This window comes from Equus asinus, chromosome 25 (assembly GCF_041296235.1).
Source record: "Equus asinus isolate D_3611 breed Donkey chromosome 25, EquAss-T2T_v2, whole genome shotgun sequence".
NCBI classification, from domain to species: domain Eukaryota; kingdom Metazoa; phylum Chordata; class Mammalia; order Perissodactyla; family Equidae; genus Equus; species Equus asinus.
Window position 1 is genome coordinate 11,844,231 of NC_091814.1, and position 7,899 is coordinate 11,852,129.

At 45.5% G+C, this 7,899-nt stretch overlaps 1 non-coding gene across 1 annotated transcript; it reads left to right on the forward strand.

Moving 5' to 3' along the window:
• Nucleotides 1–6,636: 6,636 nt before the first annotated feature.
• Nucleotides 6,637–6,710, forward strand: TRNAN-GUU (transfer RNA asparagine (anticodon GUU)). Its single transcript has one exon. It is a non-coding gene; the product is annotated as a tRNA-Asn (tRNA).
• The last annotated feature ends 1,189 nt before the right edge of the window (nucleotides 6,711–7,899 follow it).

Consider the following 7,899-nt stretch of genomic DNA (forward strand, 5'->3'; position numbering starts at 1 on the left):
TCAATGAACATGAAATTACAATTTATAAAAATGTGTGGCATGCAACAAAAGTAATGCTTAGAAGTTCGTGGCACTGAAAGCATATGTTAGCAAAGAAGAAAGATCTGAAGTCAATAATCTAAGCTTCCACTTTAGGAAACTCCAAAAAAGGAAAACGAGTAAAGAAACAAAAGAGAAGAATGAATTAAATCCAAAGTAAGTATAAGAAATGAAATAATGAAAACTAGAGCAGAAATCAACAAAATTGAAAACAGGAAGTTAATGGGGAGAAAAATCAGTGAAACCAAAAGTTAGTTCTTTGAAATGATCAATAAAATTGATAAACCTCTAGGCTGGCTGAGCAAGAGAAAAAGAGAGAAGATACAAATTACTGACAGCAGGACTGAAAGAAGGACCCTCAGTACTGATCTCATGGACATTAAACGATAACAAAGGAATGTTATCAACAACTCTCTGCTCACAAATTTGATAACTTAGATGAAATGGACCAAATCCTTGAAAGACACAATTTACCACAATTCACACAAAGAGAAATTGATAATCTAAATAGGCCTATATCTATTAAATAAATTGTGTCAACAATTAGTAACCTTCTGAGACAAAGCACCAGACTTAGATGGTTTCTCTGGTGAATTCTACCAAACATTTAAGGAAGAAATGATACCAGTTCTCTACAATCGCTTCCAGGAAATAGAAGCCAAGGGAACACTTCTTAAGTCATTTTATGAGGCCGACTTTACCTTAATACCAAGAGCAGAGAAATGATCCAGGATGTTGAACTAGTTTGAGCTGCTGACCAGCTCCCCCAAATCAACACTAGAAGCCAGAAGGAAACCCGGCCTACAGGAATTACGAACAGTTATAAACCTCCATAGGGATTGAAGGCCATTTGGAACTGGTGTGTGTGGAAGATTGAGGTTCAGAGGTAGCAGAGAGAGGACAAGATGGAGAGAAGCATTTTAAGTCTGCTCTTCCATCTCCCTCTCATGGCTCTGGGTCAGTCACTTCTTATCCCTTCGAGAAAGAAATTAGCAGTGACGCTTCCTCAACCCGCCAATGTGGCAGCTGCGATTTGATATCTGGGACCCACATAAGCTTTGCTGAGGAGAATAGTTGATGAAAACAGTGTGGACAAACCAGATGATCCCTGGGCCTTCGTCTTCCAGAGTCTCCTCCTCCAAACCTCCAGAGCTAGTGATTGTCACGGCCTCCCCTCAGTGCTGCTTATTCTTAAACATACAAATGATCCCCTAAACAGAAGATTTCCCTGGTGGAGTGTAAAACAAGCAGGGGTGCTAAAAATGATTTTCTTGTACGTGCTGCTCTCCACTTGGAGCTCATCCTTAGCTTTACCAAGACCAGCAAACGACTGAGTCCTACCTCCCCTGGAAAGCTTGAGGCCGGTCTACCCAATTCCCCTCATCTCCCTGTGGATTCTCCCCCACACGTCTCTCCCTTCCCTGGGCCCCTCACTACTCCTTCTCCACAGGGGATTTTCAGCAATTTCATTTCTTGATCCCCACTCCACAGTGAGACACGGCCCAGGGGTCTGTCCAAGATCCAGGGTGCAAATCTGTGACCAGATGACTCTTTGGATTCCAGGGCTCCAACAGGAGAAAGGATAAAAGTAGCGCTGATTTTAGGCCCACATATGCAAAACCGCAGAGACCCATCAGTCACACCACTTCAAAAACATAGTCTCTGCAAAGTCCCTGTACACGCAAGTGCCTTGATGTCTTCTGCTTGGGAGTAACCTGAGAAGTTTTAGTTCCTATTTTCCCCAATTTATCTCGAGGCTGTTCCTGGAGGTCAGAACCTTGAAACCACCTAAACTGCCTGAGCAATAGAGTGTTCAGAGTAAGATTGTTGTACACACTGCATTGTGCCGGGAATTGAATCTGGATCTCCAGCATGGGAGGCGAGAACACTACCACTGAGACACCAGTGCTTCCCAGCAGCTTGGCACACTAGCTCAGATCAGAAAGAGTCACTGGAAAAACTTGGATAAAATGGTTCCAAAATAGATGTTCTCAGTGTTCTTTTTGGAAGATATAATCAATGAACAAAAAGGACACCCAGAGCAAAGGCTCACGTAGGAGGTTTATGTCAGGCAGCACTCAGGTTTTGACACTCAAATCCAAATACCAGATTTGAAAAAGCCTAATTTTGAAGTAGGCTCTTGACAACTGCATAAACTATCTCTGTAGAAAAATATCAGAAATTCATCCAGTTTCTTGTCTCTGGTCCATATCTAGCGTGTACCGATGGAAAGTTCATTCCCTCAGTTGCTGACACATTCTCTTTGCCCTCCCATTGCTTGGTGCGTCCCAAACGCTTTCCTCTCAACCTGGACAGAAACACCAGTTCTTTTCCCCAAACAGGCACCCACGACCTAGTGACAGTTCAGGAGGCTGGACTAGTGGGGATGTGTCTCAGTGACTCCAGAAGATCTGGATGATCACTGAGTTTCTCTCCTTTGTATGCCTCTTTCGAGTCCCTGGAAAAAGCCAAGGGTCGAATCTTGCTTTTGAATTCTTAGGCCTTACAGAGACCTATATAAAAGTGAATAAATGGAAATTTCACTCCCAGATCTCTTCCCCTCACCACACCCTCTGCAGCCACCCAAGGAGGCCAGGTCAGGGAAAAACAGTAAAATGAGATTCTAGGTAGTTGCAAGGATTTTGCTCCTCTCCTTTAAAGTTTTCTTTAGCTGTTTACCTTTGTCTGATATTCGTGTTTTCACTCTTTCATTCTTGTTGTGGACAATTAGTCTGGTACAGATTTGTAGTGCTCTTAATATTTAACCCTTTTCTGTGTAATAAACCCCCACATCTGGAATTTAGTTTTATTTACAAGGTGAGAAGATTAGATCCACTATAATAAGCAGATATTAGCGTGTTGGGGATTCCTGACATAGTCTCATTTCTACTGCTTCCTTGTGTGGTTTCTCTCTGCTGGGTTTCTTGAAAAAGTTTCTTCTTGCCTTTGTTAGTACGCTGGTCTGCTTGGATAAATTGTCTGTTTTCCTGTAGCAGTTTTGGAATTCCCTCTCACTGATCAGTCAATATATTTTCTTAGATCCCGGGTGCAAAGGATGAAGATGATCATGCTCCTGACTGCAGGACACTCTATGGTGGCTGCTCTGAGCCAGGCTCTTACTGTCTTTCATTATTTTCTCTGTTTATCCCACTCCTTTCCCTTTTCTACTTCCAGAAACACACACTGTAAGGCGTTTAGTATATGTTCTTTTATCCCATCTTCTCCCTGCATATTTACAAAAAGGTATGTCTTTGAAAACTGTGCAGTACTCTTCTGGGGATATTAAAAATACCTCTAACTGTGGGTTGGCTCACTCAAAATCCATTCCATCCTCCTCCTAGTTGAAGGGCTTGGAAAAGTAAAAGTTATACTTCTCAGATTCCCTTGCAGGTTGGGTTCTGGATAGAAATGAGATGCACACAAGAGAGTTGGCAGAAGTGAGCAGAGGACACCTCCCCACTGCTGTTGCTGGGGGCAAATAAGGTTATGGAGCCATGAGTGTTTAGAGACACTTTTGGTTGGCAGTCATGTTCTAGTTTGTAGTCACCAGTTTGGTAGGTGTGAGAGGTAGTGGTAGTGGCAGAGTTGAAGCTTCCTGATGCCTGGATGGCAGTTAGGAAGGAAAGCCATTGGATTCCATGTACCAATGCTTCCAACAGTTCTCTGGCCCAGGGGTTGAGGGGAGGAGACAGGGACAAGGGAGGAAAGCACTACAGCAGAGCAGGAAATATCATGACCTCTTGGGGAAGTCATACTGTTGGTGAGTACACCATGATTCTCTAGTGTTTAGCATCCTCAAGCCTGCTGTGTTCAGGAGAGGAATCTGAGATGAGCCATAGATTTAAAAGTGGAAATTAAATATCCAAAGCTCCTAGAATTAAATGCAGGATAATATATTCATGATCCTGGGGTTGGAGAGATTTCTCATAGAACACCAAAGCCTTAACGATAAATCAAAAGACTCTATAGATAAATTGGATTTCATAAAAATAAAAAAAAAACCTTATGCTCATAAAAAAATCATGATAAGAAAGTGAAAAGGCAAATCAGACTGGGAGAAGTTATTTGCAATACATTTATCTAACACGACTCAAATTCTGAATATAAAACTTTTAGACACCAATGATAAAAAGTCAAGCCACCCACTACTGGCAGGACCTGCAGCTAGAATATACAACTATGTACGGGGGTTGGGGGAGGCTTTGGGGAGGAGAAGGAGACGAAAAAGAAAAGATTGGCAACAGATGTTAGTTCAGGTGCCAATCTTAAAAAAAAAAAAAAAAAAATCAAGCCACCAATAAAAGGAATCAGGGCTCTTTGGAAAAGTGGCTGCATCTAAGACTGGGGCAGGAAATACACAAGATGAGCCTGAGCCTGGAGCTTTTGCAGTGCCAGAAAGTCATAAAGAAGAAAACCAAACTCAACCAACAAAAGAAACCCTCCGTGATGATGGGGGTATGCCGACGGGACAGACAAGCCAACTCAATGAGCTCACAGTGGCCGAAACTGGAACAATTTAGGCAACAAAATAAAGAAAATAGTATTGGATCACAACCAAAATATCCCAATTTGTCCTTCAACTGTAGTGTATTCACACGTTGGAATAACACTCATCAGAAATACCAAAATCGTCTACTGATACATACCACAAAATGGATGCGTCTCAAAAGCATTATGTTGCCTGAAAGAAAAAAAGAAGCAGCAGCAGCCAGGCAAAAAAGCATATTCATTTACGGGAAGTTCAAGAACAGGCAAAACTAATCTATGGAGACAGAAATGAGAACAGTGATTTGCCCAAGTGGGGGTGGTGTGAAGATTGACTGGAAAGGAGCTTTAAATTTTTGGACGGATGGGAATTTTCTGTAATTTGACCTAGGTAATGTTTACCCTTATGGAAATTCACCGGGCTGTGTGCTTAAGGCTTGTGCACTTTATGTGAAGAACACTTCCATCATTTACCCTGAGGCGAAAACTGGCGGGAGGGGGATGTTATCCTTTCGATTATATGATATTTATTATATTTTATTTAAAGTATCCAGTTGGAGTGCGAACTGTCATTTCATGTCATTTGGTCTAAAAAGGCCCCACTGATGTTTGAAATACCTCAACCAGAAAAATGGGTGTGGAAGTGGAAAGACGCCAGTACAAGGTGGCACCTTTTGGGAGAGGTCCCGTGCCTGTTCAGACTTGGAGCAAGTTCAGCGTTTCTCATGAACACTCATGGTGGGCGCGCCGTGGGGTTTCCTTTCTGTTTTTCTCCGCGCAGAGAGCTGCGGAGCCTGACAGGTAACTGCTCTCTGCCCGCAAGTGAAGAGCGAGGGTGATGCAGAGATTTTTTTAACTCTCGGCGGCATAAGGTGACCGGATACCCCCGTGACTCGGATTGGAACCAAAGTTGCTGCAGGCACAACGCAGGGTGCCAAACGCTACAAACGCTATGGGATCACTGAGAGCCATCGGCCTGCAGGCAGCTGTTGTGCTTTCCTGAAGTCGTTTCGACCTGAAAGCATTCGTAATATTTTGCTGCTTTGTTTTTCGAGAGCTACAGGTCTTCGCGTTTATCGTCCCTTCCTGTTCCCTGTTTTCCCCTCCCTTCCCCCTCATTTTGCTACTGTAACAAAAACTCTCTCCTCATCTCCCCAGAGTCTGGCCCTTACCTCTGCCCAGGGCTCCTAGGTCTTGCTGACCCTGTGGTCGCCTCCGCTGGCTGCTTCTTTCCCTCCTCTTCGCGCTTCCCTTTTGGCCCCATCCTTGTTCCCGCCCCGGGGTCCCCACCGACCGCGCGGAGCTCACCAGCGCCGCGGAGCCGGGCGCCCGGAGCTCAAGCGCGCACTGTCGGCCTTTCGCGTTGCGGCCCCCGGAATGCTGCGGGGTCAATGAACTGGTTAGACAGTTTAGGACGAAATTTCGCCTTGGAAAACGTTTCATTATTTCCATTCCCAGGGTTCTTCGTGGGACTAAAAACTAAAGACAGTGTATGAATTCAACAAGACCTAATAGAGCGCCCTGGTGAGTGCCAGACCCTGTTCTCGTCGAGGGGCCCACGGGCGACCATCACCACGACCCGTGCCCTCGTGGAGCTCCCGTGCTTTACGCAGGAATCCGAAGAAGGAAGCGGCAGCACCTCACCGGCCCCGAAGGCCTCCCGGAAGGATGGGCACACGCTCATTCTCTCACCGCTGTTCGTACTTCCCAATCGTTCCAGCCCGCGCATCCGCCCGGGGCCCGGGGGGAGCTGGTGATGAAGGGCGGTCGGGTGACGGCGGAACGACGGGAAGACGGGTTCCGGGAGCCACCGGGGCTTTCGGCTTTGCTTGGGCCCCGCTAGGCTCGGGCCCGGAAGGGTCGCGACCCGGGGCGACTCCGGCGGGTGCTGGCTTCTGAAGCGGGTCAGAGGCGAGGCCATTCGGCTGCCCTTCTCTCCTCGGAATCGCCCAACGCGCAGGTTCAAAGGGAGACCAACAACACAATTCGTGCGATAATCCCCCTGGTTTTGCGAGGCTTTGGAGCCTGCAGTTTTCCTGCCCGGAGGGCGGCAGAACCTAGAGCTTAGTAGGTGCTCACTTCCTAAGGAGGCCGGGAAAGGCGGCGTCCGGCGGCCCTGTGGCGCAATCGGTTAGCGCATTCGGCTGTTAATCGAAAGTTTGGTGGTTCAAGCCCACCCAGGGACGGATGGCGTGCTTTTTAACGAAGTCCCACGTGTTTCCTGCTGTTGGTCACCTGCAGATTTCCTCGCATAAAATTTACCCTCCTGTCTCCTGGGCCCTATACACCTCACGTCTCCTACCTGTCGAGAGCCATCCCACCTCCCCAAACTGATTCTCACACAATATCTGCTGGGATGTCAGCTTCATACGTGTATTAGAAGGATTCCTGAAACAGGCCTAAGAACCTGGGTTCTATGACAAAAATCTTCATTCTGCCCTTTATAGGCTTGGATGAGTAAGTTGAACATTTGGTGCTTCAATATTTCTCTCTGTGTGTGTGTCTGTGTGTGAGTGTTTAATTAAGACATGCTTGCATGCATTTTTCAAAATGCTTACTTTGGGAAGATTGAGCTTCTCAAGTGTGCTTTCGTTTTTTTTAATATTTTTTTATTAAGACTTTATTGTTTTAGAGCATTTCAGGCTCACAGCAAAATTGGAGGGGAAGGTCCAGAGATTCCTCGCATGCATAGCCTCCCTGTTTATTAACATCTCCTGCCAGAGTGGCACATTTGTTATGGCTGATGAATCTGCATTGACACATCATAATCTCCCAAAGTCCTTAATTTGCATTACAGTTCAGTCTTGGTGTTGCACATTCCATGGATTTGGTAAAACGTATAATGGCATGTATCCAGCATTATAGTATCCTGCAGAGTATTTTCACTGCTCTAAAAATCCTTCCTGCTCTGCCCCTTCAACCCCTCCCCCCACCTCAGGCAACCACTGATCCTTTTACTCTCTCCATAATTTTGCCTTTTCCAAAATGTCATAGAGTTGGAATCATACAGCATGGAGCTTTTTCAGATTGGCTTCTGTCACTTAGTAATATGCATTTGAGATTCCTCCATGTCTTTTCACAGCTTGATATCTCATTTCGTTTTAGTGCTCAATAATATTTCACTGCCTGGATGGACCACAGTTTATTTATCTACGCGACTATTGAAAACATTCGATTGCTTCCCGGTTTTGACAATTACGAATAAAGCTGCTATAAACATTGGTGGGCAAGCTTTTGCAGGGGCATAACTTTTTAACTCCTTTGGATAAATAGCAAGGAGTGCGATTGCTGGATCTTGCACGGGAAGAGCCATGAGGAAGCTTTCTGGGGTCTGGAAATGGTCTACACCTCAGTCTGGGCACTACGTCAGTAGTT